Here is a 15,572-nt window from a genome sequence, read left to right as displayed (position 1 = left end):
GGTGAGACCAAATCAGTTTCAGGCACAGGCAGAAACCAGAAGTATCCTGCTCCAGATGGATCATGGTTTCCTTTGTCCTAGGGCTCCAGTCGGGTCCCTTGGAGGAGAAGTGGTGCTCTTACCTCTGCTCTCAGGTGTGTCATGGACACTGGAGTCTGGCTATAGCTTTGAGCTCAGGTGGAGACCGGAATGATCATGTCCCGACAGGTACTTGGTCCCTGTGTTGAGAAGTCTCCAGACTGGCATCTCTAAGGGCAGGGATGTGAGCAGAAGTGGGGTCCTCCCCTGTGCTCTCAGGACTGTGTACACTTCTGAGAGTCCAGCTCTATACCTCACAGCATCTGAGTAAAGAAAGCTGTTGGATGTGGTCAGCTGAGGTAGCAGGATCAAACTGCAAGGATCCTATCCAAGTCTGTTCCTAACTTCCTGTGTTTAGAGCCCTCCAGGCAGCTTGAACTTGGACCAGAAAGGTGAGTCAAGAGGAAGCCTACCTGGTTGTCTCAGGATTGTTTGCTCTTCTAAGAGTCATGTTCTCTCCCCTGGTGATCTTTTGACCCAGGAGTCAATAGAGAAGTGTTGGACCGTGTGAGCTCCAAGCACAGGCAGAAACCAGAAGTATCCTGAACAAGACCGCTCCTGGTTTCCTATGACTTGAGGGATCCAGGTGGGTCCTTCCTATCCGAAATTGTGGTCTTACCTCTGTTCTCTGGTGAGTCAGAGCTCCTGGATAGTGGCTTTCTGCTCCGTGCACAGATAAAGAGCAGAAGGATCCTGTTCGGACTGCTCCTAGGATCATGTGTCCAGAAGGCTCCAGACAGGAACCTCTTGGGGGGCAAGGATGTGAGCACACATGTTTGTCTCCACAGTGCTCTCAGGATTAAAAGCATTTCTGACTGTCCAGCTCTCAACCCATGAGATCTTGGTGCTGAGAGCTTTGGGCCTGTGTCATCCTGGCCACAGTTGGAAACCAGAAGTATCCTGTTCAAGACTGCTCTAAGATTCCTGTGTCCAGAGAGCTCCAGGCAGGTTCTTCTTGGGCCAGGAATGTAAGCAGTAGTGGTGGTCTCCCCAGAGATCTCAGGAGTGTCCACATGTCTGAGAGTCCAGCTCTATAATTCATGGGATCTGGATACAGAAAGCTGTAGGACTGGGCCAGCACGCAGCTGTAGGACTGGGCCAGCTCACGGTGCAGACAGAACCTGCAAGGGACTTATCCCAGTCTGCTCCTAAGTTCCTGTGTTCAGAAGGATCCAGATGGGTTCACCTTGGGCCAGGAATGAGAGACAAGAGGAGGCCTCCGCTCTTCTTTCAGGATTTTCTGCACTTGTGAGAGTGCACTATTTCCACAGGTGATCTGTGTATAGAAAATTATGGGACCAAATCAGTTCTGGGCTCAGTCACAAACCAGAGTTATCCTGTCCCAGGAAACGACTCCTAGTTTCCCAAGTTCTGAGGGCTCCATGAGCATTTGTCAGAATAGAAGTGTTGTTGTTACCACTGCTCTCAAGTGTGTCAGTGCTCCTGGATACTGGCTTTCAGCCCCATGCAAGAGCAAAGACAAGAAGGATCCCATCCTTGGTTGCTCCTCAGATCCTGTATTTTGATGGCCAGAGGGAGGGTCCTCTTGGGCCAGGAATGTTTGCAGAAGTGGAGGTCTATTCTGTGCTCTCAGGAATGAACATACTTCTGAGAGTCCTCTCTTCCCAAGGGATCCTGGTACAAAAATATGTGGGAGCAGGTCATCTCAGGGCAAAGGCAAAAATTAGAATGATCCTGTCCCATTTTGCTCCTACATTCTCGTATCCAGAGGGGTCCACGCAGGTTCTTCTTGTGCCAGGAAGGCGAGCAGAAGTTGGGGTATCTCCTGTGCTCTCAAGATTGTCCACAATTCTGAGAGTCACATTGTCTCTCATGGCATCTGCGTAGTGAGAGCTTTGGTACCTGGCAGCTCTGGACACAGATGAAAACCAGAATTTTCCTGTTACAAATGGCTCCTGGTCTCCTATGTCTTCAGGTCTCCAGGAGTGTCCCTCAGAGGAGAAGTCGTTGTCTTACCTCTGCTTTCAAATGTGTCAGTGCTCCTGGAGCCTGACTTTCAGCTCTGACCATTGGCAAAGGACAGAAGGATCCTGTCCATGACTGCTCCTAGGTTCCTGTGACCAGAAGGCCCCAGGCTGGTCCCTCTTGGGCCAGGGACGTGAGCAGAAGCTGTTCCCTCCCTTGTCCTCTCAGGACTGTCAACACTTTGAGAGTCCCACTGTCTCTGCAGGAAATCTGGGTACAGAGATTTGTGGGCCTGGGTCAGCTCTGGATGCAGGAAAATACCTTTAGCCTCTAGTCACAGAATTCTCTTAGGTTCATTAGTGCAGAGGTCTCCAGGCAGGTCCTGCTTGGGGAAGAGATGTGAGCAGAAGTGGAGGCCTCCCCTGTGCTCTCAGGATTGTCTGCACTTCTGAGAATCCTGCTCTATACCTCACAGTATCTGAGTAAAGAAAGCTGTTGGACGGGGTCAGCTGAGGTAGCAGGATCAAACTGCAAGGATCCTATCCAAGTCTGTTCCTAGGTTCCAGTGTCCAGAGGCCTCCAAGCAGCCTCCAGTTGGGCCAGAAAAGTGAGCCAAGAGAGGCCTCACCTGTTCTCTCAGGATTATTAGCTCTTCTAAAACTCATACTCTCTACCGTGGTGATCTTTTGACTCATGGGTCAGTAGAGAACTGTTGGACTGGGTTAGCTCCAGGCAACAGGCAGTAACCAGATGTATACTGACCCCAACAGCTCCTGATTTATTATATCTTGAGGGCTCCAGAAGGGTCCTTCTGAGCAGAAATTATGGTCTTTTCTCTGTTCTCTGGACAGTGAGTGCTCCTGGGTAGTGGCATTCAGCTCCATGTACAGGCAAAGTCCAGAAGGGTCTTGTCCCTGACTGCTCCTAGGATCAAGTGTCCAGAGGGCTCCAGACAGGTCCCTCTTGGAGCAAGGATGTGAGCAGAAGTGCTGATCTCCACTGTGCTCTCAGGATTGAACGCATTTCTGACAGTCCAGCCCTTGCCCCAGGGGATCTCAGTGCCCAGAGCTTTGGGCCTGTGCTACCACTGGTCATAGTCGGAAACCAGAACAATCCTGTCAAGTCTGCTTTCAGGTTCCTGTGGCCAGAGGCCTCCCGGAGGGTTCCTCTTGGGCCAGGAATGTGAGCAGTAGTGGACGTCTCCCTAGAGCTCTGAGGATTGTCTGCACTTCTGAGAGTCTAGGTCTGCAACTCACGGGATCTGGATACAGAAAGCTGTATCACCGGGTCAGCTCCGGGTGCAGGCAGAACCCGCAAGGGACCCATCCCAGTCTGCTCCTGAGTTCCTTTGTGCAGAAGGATCCACAAGGGTTCAACTTTGGCCACAAAGGCGAGAGAAGTGGAAGCCTGTCCTCTTCTCTCAGGACTTTCCACACTTCTTTTTTTTTTATGACTTTATAGTTTTTTCCATCTTTATTAAATTGGGTATTTCTTATTTACATTTCAAATGTTATTCCCTTTCCTGGTTTCCATGCCAATATCCCCCTCACCCTTACCCCTCCCATTCTATATAAGTGTTCCCCTCCCAATCCTCCCCCCATTACTGCTATTCCCAGAAGACCCCCATTCACTGGGGGTCCAGCTTTGGCAGGACCAAGGGCTTCACCTACCACTGGTGCCCTTACTAGGCTATTCATTGCTACCTATGTAGTCAGAGCTCAGGGTCAGTCCATGTACAGTCTTGGGTAGTGGCTTAGTCCCTGGAAGCTCTGGTTAGTTCGCATTGTTGTACATATGGGGTCTCAAGCCCCTTCAAGCTCTTTCAGTCCTTTCTCTGATTCTTGCAACGGGGGTCCCGTTCTCAGTTCAGTGGTTTGCTGCTGGCATTCACCTATGTATTTGCTGTATTCTGGCTGTGTTTCTCAGGAGAGATCTATATCCGGTTCCTGTCGGCCTGCACTTCTTTGCTTCATCCATCTTATCTAGTTTGGTTGCTGTATATGTATGGGCCATATGTGGGACAAGCTCTGAATGGGTGTTCCTTCTGCCTCTGTTCTAAACTTTGCCTCCCTATCCCCTCCTAAGTGTATTATTGTTATTCTTGTTATTCTTGCTATTGAAGGCCAGATTTAGCCCATGATTGTCTGATAGGACGCATGGGATTATTTCTATATTTCTGTATCTGTTGAGGTCTCTTTTGTGACCGATTATATGGTCGATTTTGGGTAAAGTACCATGAGGTTGTGAGAAGAAGGTATATCCTTTTGTTTTAGGATAGAATGTTCTACAAATATCTGTTAAGTGCATTTGGATCGTGACTTCTATTAGTCTGTCTATGTCTATGTTTAATTTCTATTTTCATGTTCTGTCCATTGATGAGAGTGGGATGTTGAAATCTCCTACTCTTATTTTGTGAGGTGCAATGTGTGCTTTGAGCTTTAAAGTTTCTTTTATGTATGTAGGTGCCCTTGTATTTGGAGCATAGATATTTAGGATTGAGAGTTTATCTTGGTATATTTTTCCTTTGATGAATATGAAGTGCCCTTCCTTATCTTTTTTGATGACTTTTGGTTGAAAATTGATTTTATTTGATATTAGAATGGCTACTCCAGCTTGCTTCGTCAGACCATTTGCTTGGAAAGTTGTTTTCCAGCCTTTTACTCTGAGGTAGTGTCTGTCTTTGTCCCTCAGGTGTGTTTCCTGTGGGCAGCTGCTGGGTCCTCATTATGTATCCAGTTTGTTAATCTGTGTCTTTTTTTTTAAATTAACTTGAGTATTTCTTATATACATTTCGAGTGTTATTCCCTTTCCTGGTTTCCGGGCAAACATCCCTTCCCCCATCCCCTTCCTTACGGGTGTTCCCCTCCCCATCCTCCCCCCATTGTCGCCCTCCCCCTAACAATCTAGTTCACTGGGGGTTCAGTCTTAGCAGGACCCAGGGCTTCCCCTTCCACTGGTGCTCTTACTAGGATATTCATTGCTACCTATGAGGTCAGAGTCCAGGGTCAGTCCATATATACTCTTTAGGTAGTGGCTTAGTCCCTGGAAGCTCTGGTTGCTGGGCATTGTTGTACATGTGGGGTCTTGAGCCCCTTCAAGCTCTTCCAGTTCTTTCTCTGATTCCGTCAACAGGGGTCCTATTCTCAGTTCAGGGGTTTGCTGCTGGCATTCGCCTCTGTATTTGCTGTATTCTGGCTGTGTCTCTCAGGAGCAATCTACATCCGGCTCCTGTCGGCCTGCACTTCTTTGCTTCATCCGTCTTGTCTAATTGGATGGCTGTATATGTGTGGGCCACATGTGGGGCAGGCTCTGAATGGGTGTTCCTTCTGTGTCTGTTTTACTCTTTGCCTCTCTATTCCCTGCCAAGGGTATTCTTGTTCCCCTTTTAAAGAAGGAGTGAAACATTCACATTTTGATCATCTGTCTTGAGTTTCATTTGTTCTAGGCATCTAGGGTAATTCAAGCATTTGGGCTAATAGCCACTTATCAATGAGTGCATACCATGTGTGTTTTTCTGTGATTGGGTTACCTCACTCAGGATGATATATTCCAGTTCCTACCATTTGCCTACGAATTCCATAAAGTCATTGTTTTTGATAGCTGAGTAATATTCCATTGTGTAGATGTACCACATTTTCTATATCCATTCCTCTGTTGAAGGGCATCTGGGTTCTTTCCAGCTTCTGGCTATTATAAATAAGGCTGCAATGAACAGAGTGGAGCACGTGTCTTTTTTATATGTTGGGGCATCTTTTGGGTATATGCCCAAGAGAGGTATAGCTGGATTCTCAGGCAGTTCAATGTCCAATTGTCTGAGGAACCTCCAGACTGATTTCCAGAATGGATGTACTAGTCTGCAATCCCACCAACAATGGAGGAGTGTTCCTCTTTCTCCGCATCCTCGCCAGCATCTGCTGTCACCTGAGTTTTTGATCTTAGCCATTCTCACTGGTGTGAGGTGAAATCTCAGGGTTGTTTTGATTTGCATTTCCCTTATGACTAAAGATGTTGAACATTTCTTTAGGTGTTTCTCAGCCATTCGGCATTCCTCAGCTGTGAATTGTTTGATTAGCTCTGAACCTCATTTTTTAATAGGGTTATTTGTCTCCCTGCGGTCTAACTTCTTGAGGTCTTTGTATATTTTGGATATAAGGCCTCTATCTGTTGTAGGATTGGTAAAGATCTTTTCCCAATGTGTTGTTTGCCGTTTTGTCCTAACCACAGTGTCCTTTGCCTTACAGAAGCTTTGCAGTTTTATGAGATCCCATTTGTCGATTCTTGATCTTAGAGCATAAGCCATTGGTGTTTTGTTCAGGAAATTTTTTCCAGTGCCCATGTGTTCCAGATGCTTCCCTAGTTTTTCTTCTATTAGTTTGAGTGTATCTGGTTTGATGTGAGGTCCTTGATCCACTTGGACTTAAGTTTTGTACAGGGTGATAAGCATGGATTGATCTGCATTCTTCTACATGTTGACCTCCAGTTGAACCAGCACCATTTGCTGAAAAGGCTATCTTTTTTCCATTGGATGGTTTTGGTACTTTTGTCAAAAATCAAGTGCCCATAGGTATGTGGGTTCATTTCTTGGTCTTCAATTCTGTTCCATTGGTCTATCTGTCTGTCTCTGTACCAATACCATGCAGTTTTTATCACTATTACTCTGTAATACTGCTTGAGTTCATTGATAGTTATTCCCCATGAAGTCCTTTTATTGTTGAGGATAGTTTTAGCTATCCTGGGTTTTTTGTTATTCCAGATGAATTTGCAAATTGTTCTATCTAACTCTTTGAAGAATTGGATTGGTATTTTGATGGGGATTGCATTGAATCTGTAGATCGCTTTTGGTAAAATGGCCATTTTTACTATATTAATCCTGCCAATCCATGAGCATGGGAGATCTTTCCATCTTCTGAGGTCTTCTTCAATTTCTTTCTTCAGAGTCTTGAAGTTCTTATTGTACAAATCTTTTACTTGCTTGGTTAACGTCACACCGAGGTACTTTATATTATTTGGATCTATTATGAAGGGTGTCGTTTCCCTAATTTCTTTCTCTGCTTGTTTCTCTTTTGTGTAGAGGAAGGCTACTGATTTATTTGAGTTAATTTTATACCCAGCCACTTTGCTGAAGTTGTTTATCAGCTTTAGTAGTTCTCTGGTGGAACTTTGGGATCACTTAAATATACTATCATATCATCTGCAAATAGTGATATTTTGACTTCTTCTTTTCCGATCTGTATCCACTTGACCTCCTTTAGTTGTCTGATTGCTGTGGCCAGAACTTCAAGAACTATATTGAATAAGTAGGGAGAGAGTGGGCAGCCTTGTCTAGTCCCTGATTTTAGTGGGATTGCTTCAAGTTTCTCTACATTTAGTTTAATGTTAGCAACTGGTTTGCTGTATATGGCTTTTACTATGTTAGGTATGGGCCTTGAATTCCTATTCTTTCCAGGACTTTCATCATGAATGGGTGTTGAATTTTGTCAAATGCTTTCTCAGCATCTAATGAAATGATCATGTGGTTTTGTTCTCTCAGTTTGTTTATATAATGGATCACGTTGATTGTTTTCCGTATATTAAACCATCCCTGCATGCCTGGGATGAAGTCTACTTGATTGTGGTGAATATTTGTTTTGATGTGCTCTTGGATTCGGTTTGCCAGAATTTTATTGAGTATTTTTGCATCGATATTCATAAGGGGAATTGGTCTGAAGTTCTCTTTCTTTGTTGGGTCTTTGTGTTGTTTAGGTATAAGAGTAATTGTGGCTTCATAGAAGGAATTCGGTAGTGCTCCATCTGTTTCAATTTTGTGGAATAGTTTGGGTAATATTGGTATGAGGTCTTCTATGAAGGTCTGTTAGAATTCTGCACTAAACCCGTCGGGACCTGGGCTCTTTTTCATTGGGAGAACTTTAATGACTGCTTTTATTTCCTTAGGAGTTATGGGGTTGTTTAACTGGTTTATCTGTTCCTGATTTAACTTCGGTACCTGGTATCTGTCTAGGAAATTGTCCATTTCCTGCAGATTTTCAAGTTTTGTTGAATATAGGCTTTTATAGTACGGTCTGGTGATTTTTTGAATTTCCTCTGAATCTGTAGTTATGTCTCCCTTTTCATTTCTGATTTTGTTAATTTGGACACACTCTCTGTGTCCTCTCGTTAGTCTGGCTAAAGGTTTATCTATCTTGTTGATTTTCTCAAAGAACCAACTTTTGGTTCTGTTGATTCTTTCTATGGTCCTTTTTATTTCTACTTGGTTGATTTCAGCTCTGAGTTTGATTATTTCCTCCCTTCTACTCTTCCTGGGTGTATTTGCTTCTTTTTGTTCTAGAGCTTTTAGGTGTGCTGTCAAGCTGCTGACATATGCTCTTTCCTGTTTCTTTCTGCAGGCACTCAGCGCTATGAGTTTTCCTTTTAGCACAGCTTTCATTGTGTCCCATAAGTTTGGGTATGTTGTACCTTCATTTTCATTAAATTCTAAAAAGTTTTTAATTTCTTTCTTTATTTCTTCCTTGACCAGGTTATCATTGAGTAGAGCATTGTTCAATTTCCACGTATATGTGGGCATTCTTCCCTTATTGTTATTGAAGACCAGTTTTAGGCCGTGTTGGTCCGATAGCACGCATGGGATTATTTCTATCATTCTGTACCTGTTGAGGCCCGTTTTTTGACCAATTATATGGTCAATTTTGGAGAAAGTACCATGAGGAGCTGAGAAGAAGGTATATCCTTTTGCTTAAGATAGAATGTTCTATAAATATCTGTTAAGTCCATTTGGCTCCTGACTTCTCTTAGTCTGTCTATGTCTCTGTTTAATTTCTGTTTCCATGATCTGTCCATTGATGAGAGTGGGGTGTTGAAATCTCCTACTATTATTGTGTGAGGTGCAATGTGTGTTTTGAGCTTTAGTAAGGTTTATTTTACATATGTAGGTGCCCTTGTATTTGGGGCATAGATATTTAGGATTGAGAGTTCATCTTGGTTGATTTTTCCTTTGATGAATATGAAGTGTCCTTCCCTATCTTTTTTGATGCATTTTAGTTCAAAATTGATTTTATTTGATATTAGAGTGGCTACTCCAGCTTGCTTCTTCCGACCATTTGCTTGGAAAGTTGATTTCCAGTCTTTCACTCTGAGGTAGTGTCTGTCTTTGTCTCTGAGGTGTGTTTCCTGTAGGCAGCAGAATGCAGGGTCCTCGTTGCATATCCAGTTTGTTTATCTATGTCTTTTTACTGGGGAGTTTAGGCAATTGATGTTGAGAGATATTAAGGAATAGTGATTATTGCTTCCTGTTATCTTCATATTTGGATATGAGGTTATGTTTGTGTGCTTTTCTTCTCTTTGTTTTGTTGCCAAGACGATTAGTTTCTTGCTTCTTCTAGGGTATAGCTTGCCTCCTTATGTTGGGCTTTACTATTTATTATCCTTTGTAGTGCTGTATTTGTAGAAAGATATTGTGTTAATTTGGTTTTGTCATGGAATATCTTGGTTTCTCAATCTATGTTAATTGAGAGTTTTGCAGGATACAGTAACCTGGGCTGGCATTTGTGTTCTCTTAGGGTCTGTATGACATCTGTCCAGGATCTTCTGGCTTTCATAGTTTCTGGCAAAAAGTCTGGTGTGATTCTGAGAGGTCTGCCTTTATATGTTACTTGACCTTTTTCCCTTACTGCTTTTAATATTCTTTCTTTATTTTGTGCGTTTGGTGATTTGACTATTATGTGACAGGAGGTGTTTCTTTTCTGGTCCAATCTATTTGGAGTTCTGTAGGCATCTTGTATGCCTATGGGTATCTCTTTTTTTAGGTTAGGGAAGTTTTCTTCTATGATTTTGTTGAAGATATTTACTGGTCCTTTGAGCTGGGAGTCTTCACTCTCTTCTATACCTATTATCCTTAGGTTTGATCTTCTCACTGAGTCCTGGATTTCCTGTATGTTTTGGACCAGTAGCTTTTTCTGCTTTACATTATCTTTAACAGTTGAGTCAATGATTTCTATGGAATCTTCTGCTCCTGAGATTCTCTCTTCCATCTCTTGTATTCTGTTGGTGAAGCTAGTATCTACGGCTCCTTGTCTCTTCTTTTCGTTTTCTATATCCAGGGTTGTTTCCATGTGTTCTTTCTTGATTGCTTCCATTTCCATTTTTAATTCCTTCAACTGTTTGATTGTGTTTTCCTGGAATTCTTTCAGGCATTTTTGTGACTCCTCTCTATGGGCTTCTACATGTTTATTTATGTTTTCCTGGAATTCTTTCAGGGATTTTTGCTATTCCTCTCTGTAGGCTTCTACTTGTGTATTAATGTTTTCCTGTGTTTTTCTAAGGGAGTTCTTTCTTGAAGTCCTCCAGCATCATGATCGAATATGATTTTGAAACTAGATCTTGCTTTTCTGGTGTGTTTGAATATTCCGTGTTTGCTTCGGTGGGAGAATTGGGCTCCGATGATGCCATGTAGTCTTGGTTTCTGTTGCTTGGGTTCTTGCACTTGCCTGTCGCCATCAGATTTCTCTATTGTTTGTTTGTTCTGTTATTTCTGACGGTGGCTAGACTGTCCTATAAGCCTGTGTGTCAGGAGCGCTGTAGACCTATTTTTCTGTTTTCTTTCAGCCAGTTATGGGGACAGAGTGTTCTGCTTTTGGGCGTGTAGTTTTTCCTATCTACAGGTCTTCAGCTGTTCCTGTGGGCCCGTGTCTTGAATTCACCAGGCAGGTTTCTTGGAGCAGGAAGGTTTGTCTTACGTGTGATCCCGAGGCTCAAGTTTGCTCGTGGGGTGTTGCTTATGAGCTCTCCGCTGCGGCAGCAACCAGGAAGATCTGTGCCCCCTTTCCGGGAGCTTCCGTGCACCAGGGTTCCAGATGGCATTTGGTGTTTTCCTCTGGCGTCAGAGATGTGTGCAGAGTGCAGTCTCTTCTGGTTTCCCAGGCGTACCTGCCTCTCTGAAGGTTTAGCTCTCCCTCCCACAGGATTTGGGTGCACAGAACTGTTTATCGGGTAGGTCATTTCAGGTTCTGGCGGTGTCTCAGACGCAGCGGTCCTGCTGCTCCTGGGTCCTCCTCTATGGGAACCCAGAGGCCATATACAGTTTCCTCTTGGGCCAGGGATGTGGGCAGGGGTGGGCAGTGTTGGTGGTCTCTTCTGCTCAGCAGCCTCAGGAGTGCCCACCTGACCAGGCAGTGAGGCCTCTCTCCCACGGGGTTTGGGAGCAGAGAGCTGCTGCGGGCCGGGATCCACAGGTTTGGGACTCCCAGTAAACACAGGAAGTGCCAGGTCCTAGAGGAATTTTGTCACTGTGTGTCCTGAGTTCACCAGGCAGGTCTCTTGCAGCAGGAAAGTTGGTCTTACCTGTGGTCCCGTGGCTCAAGATTGCTCGTGGGGTGCTGCCTACGAGCTCTCCGTGGCGGCAGCCGACTTTCCACACTTCTCAGAGTCATACTATCTACTCCGGAGATCTGAATATAGAGAATTATGGGACCAGATCAGTTCTGGGCACAGTCAGAAAACAGAAGTATTCTGTCACAGATGGCTCCTGGTTCCCTAAGTCCTGAGCGCTCCAGTAGGGTTTGTCAGAGCAGAAGTGTTGTTCTTACCACTGCTCTCAAGTGTGTCAGTGCTCCTTGATACTGACTTTCGGCTGAGTAAAGAAAGTAAAGAAAGCTGTTGGATGGGGTCAGCTGAGGTAGCAGGGTCAAACTGCAAGGATCCTATCCAAGTCTGTTCCTAGGTCCAGTGTCATGAACCCTAAAGGCAGCTTCAACTTGGACCAGACAACTGAGTCACGAGAAAGCCTCCTCTGTTCTCTCAGGATTTTCTGCTTTTCTAAGAGTCATACTCTCTCCCATGGTGATCTTTTGACCCAGGAGTCAATAGAGAAGTGTTGGACCATGTGAGCTCCAAGCACAGGCAGAAACCAGAAGTATCCTGACCAAGACCGCTCCTGGTTTCCTATGACTTGAGGGCTCCAGTTGGGTCCTTCTGATCAGAAATTGTGGTCTGATCTCTGTTCTCTGGTGAGTCAGAGCTCCTGGATTGTGGCTTTCTGCTCCATGCACAGATAAAGAGCAGAAGGATCCTGTTCTGACTGCTCCTAGGATCATGTGTACAGAAGGCTCCAGACAGGCACCTCTTGGGGCAAGGATGTGAGCACACGTGTTTGTCTCCACAGTGCTCTCAGGATTAAAAGCATTTCTGACTGTCCAGCTCTCTTCCCATGGGAATCTTGGTGCTGAGATCTTTGGGCCTGTGTCACCCTGGCCACAGTTGGAAACCAGAAGTATCCTGTCCAAGACTGCTCTAAGGTTCCTGTGTCCAGAGGGCTCCAGGTTCTTCTTGGGCCAGTAATGTGCAGTAGTGGTGGTCTCCCCAGAAATCTCAGGATTATCTGTACTTCTTAGTGTCCACCTCTATATTTCATAGGATCTGGATACAGAAAGCTGTAGAACTGGGCCAGCTCAGGGTGCAGACAGAACATGCAAGGGACCTATCCCAGTCTGCTCCTAAGTTCCTGTGTTCAGAAGGATCCAGAAGGGTTTACCTTGGGCCAGGAATGAGAGACAAGAGGAGGCCTCCCCTCTTCTTTCAGGATTTTCTGCACTTGTGAGACTGCACTATTTTCACAGGTGATCTGTGTATAGTAAATTATGGGACCAAATCAGTTCTGGGCTCAGTCACAAACCAGAGTTATCCTGTCCCAGCCGACTACTGGTTTTCTAAGTTCTGAGGGCTCTATGAGCATTTGTCAGAACTCTCTCCCATGGTGATCTTTTGACTCAGGTTGTACTTACCACTGCTCTCAATTGTGTCCTGGATACTGGCTTTCAGCCCCATGCAAGAGCAAAGACAAGAAGGATCCCATCCTTGGTAGCTCCTAGGATCCTGTATTTTGAAGACTAGACAGAGGGTCCTCTTGGGACAGGAATGTGTGCAGAAGTGGTGGTCTATTCTGTGCTCTCAGGAATGAACACACTTCTGAGAGTCCTTCTCTCTTCTCAAGGGATCCTGATACAAAAATCTGTGGGACCATGTCATCTCAGGGCACAGGCAGAAATTAGTACGATCCTGTCCCATTCTGCTCCTACATTCTTGTGTCCAGAGGGGTCCAGGCAGGTTCTTCTTGTGCCAGGAAGGCGAGGAGTAGTTGGGGTCTCTCCTGTGCTCTCAAGATTGTCCACACTTCTGAGAGTCACACTGTCTCTCATGGCATCTGGGTAGTGAGAGCTTTGGGAAAAGGGAGCTCTGGACACAGATGAAAACCAGAATTATCCTGTTACAGATGGCTCCTGGTGTCCTATGTCCTGAGGTCTCCAGGAGTGTCCCTCAGAGGAGAAGTCGTTGTCTTACCTCTGCTTTCAAATGTGTCAGTGCCCCTGGAGCCTGACTTTCAGCTCTGACCTTTGGGAAAACAGAAGGATCCTGTCCCTGTCTGCTCCTAGGTTCCTGTGACCAGAAGGCTCCAGGCTGGTCCCTCTTGGGCCAGGAATTTGAGCAGAAGTGGTGGTCTCCCATGTGCACTCGGGCTTGAACATATTTCCGAGAGTCCAGTTCTTTTCCTCACAGGACCAGGGTACAGAGAGCTTGTGGGATCAGGATAGCTCCTGGACCAGATACAAACCAGAAATTTCCTGTTCTAATATTCTCCTAGGTTCATGTTTTGAGAATGTTCCAAACAGGTTCCTTTTGGACCCAGAATGTGAGCAGAATTGGTGGCTTCCCCTGTTCTCTCATGCTTGTGTTTATTTCTCTGAGGACAGCTCTATCCCTCTCGGGATCTAGGAACAGATTGCTTGTGCGTAGGTCAGCTCTAGGCTCAGCCAGAGACCTGATGGATCCTGTCCTACACTGCTCCTAGGTTCCTGGGTCCAGAGGGCTCCAGGCAAGTTCCTCTTGGGCCAGGAATGTGAGCCAAGAGTAGGTATCTCCTGGGCTCTCCTGATTGTCTGCACTTCTGAGAGTCATGCTCTCCTCACAGGGGATCTATATGCTGAGAACTGTGTGGCACGGTAAGCTCCAGGCACACGCTGAGACCAGAAATATCCTGTCCCATTGGGCTCCTGGTTTCCTATATCTTGAGGGGTACAGGGAGGTCTCTCCTGCAGAAATGGTGGTCTTACCTCTACTCTCACGTGTGATAGTTTTCCTGAATATTGGCTTTCAAGTCCATGCATGGGCAAACAAATCTTGTCCCTGACTGCTCCAGAGGGCTCCAGACGGGTTCCTCTTGAACCAGGAAGGTGAACAGAAGAGGTGGTCTCCCCTGTCCTCTCAGGACTATCCACACTTAATAGAGGCATGGACTCTCCTTATTGGATTTGGATGTACAGAACAGTACGACCAGATCAGTTTCAGGCATATGCAGAAACAAGAAGGATTTTGTGTCAGCCTTTTCCTGGTTTCCTATGTCCTGATGATCCCCAGAGGGTACCTCAGTAAGAAATTTTCTTTGAACCTCTGCTATGAGGTGTGGCAGCGCTTTTGGCACCCGGCTTTCAGCTCCCTGCTCAGGCAAAGACCAGAAGCATCCTGTCCCTTACTGCTCCTAGAATTATGTGTTCTGAGGGCTCCAGATGTTTTCCCCTTGGGCCAGGAGTGTGAGCAGAAGTAGTGGTTTCCACTGAGGATTCAGGATTGTCTGCACTTCTGTGTGTCCAGCTCTATTCCTCATGAGATCTGGGCACAGTATGGTATAATACCTCATCGGCTCTGTGTGAAGATGAAAAGGAGAAGGAACCTGTCCCAGACTGCTCCTAGGTTCCTGTGGCCATAAGACTGTAGTGTGGTTACTTGTGGGCCAGGAATGTGAACAGAAGTGGTGGCTTCCCCTGTGCTCTCAGGATTGAATGCATTTCTGAAAGTCCCTCTCTCTCCCCATGGATTTCTTCTGTGAAATCTGTGAAACAAGGTCAGCACTGGCCCCATCTGGAAACCAGAAGAATCCTGTCCAAATCTCCTCTAAGTTTCGTGTGTCCAGAGCTCTCCATTGGGGTTCCTCTTGGGCTAGTATGTGAGCAGGAGTGGTGGTCTCCTGAGTTCTCAGGATGGTCTGCACTTCTCAGAATCCTGCACTATACTTCACGGATCTGGATACAAATGCAGTAGGACAGGGCCAGCTCAACCTGCAGACATAAACTGCAAGAACCCATCCCAGTCTGCTCCTAGGTGCCTGTGTCCAGAGGGCTGCAGGTGGATTCAACTTGGTTCAGAAAGTTGAGCCAAGAGAAGGCCTCTGCTGTTCTCTCTGGATTTTCTGCATGTTTCAGTGTCCCACTCTCTCTTCCCAGGGGATCTGGGTACAGAGAACAGTGGGACTTGGTCAAATCCAAGCAGAGGCAGAAACCACAAGTATTCTGTCCAAGACAGCTCCACGTTTCCTATGTCGTGTGGGTTCCAGGAGGGTCCCTTGGAGCAGATGCAGTGGTCTAACCTCTGCTCTCAGTTGTGTCAGCACTACTTGATATTGGCTTTCAGTCCCATGCATGGGGAAAGACACAAATGGTCCTGTCTCTGACTGTCCTAGGTTCCAGTGTCCAGAGGTCTCCATGCAGGTTCCACATGTGCCAGGAAGGTGACAAGTAGAGGTTTTC

This window comes from Rattus norvegicus, chromosome X, assembly GCF_036323735.1.
Source record: "Rattus norvegicus strain BN/NHsdMcwi chromosome X, GRCr8, whole genome shotgun sequence".
Taxonomy (NCBI): Eukaryota; Metazoa; Chordata; class Mammalia; order Rodentia; family Muridae; genus Rattus; species Rattus norvegicus.
This window is presented reverse-complemented; position numbering follows the sequence as displayed.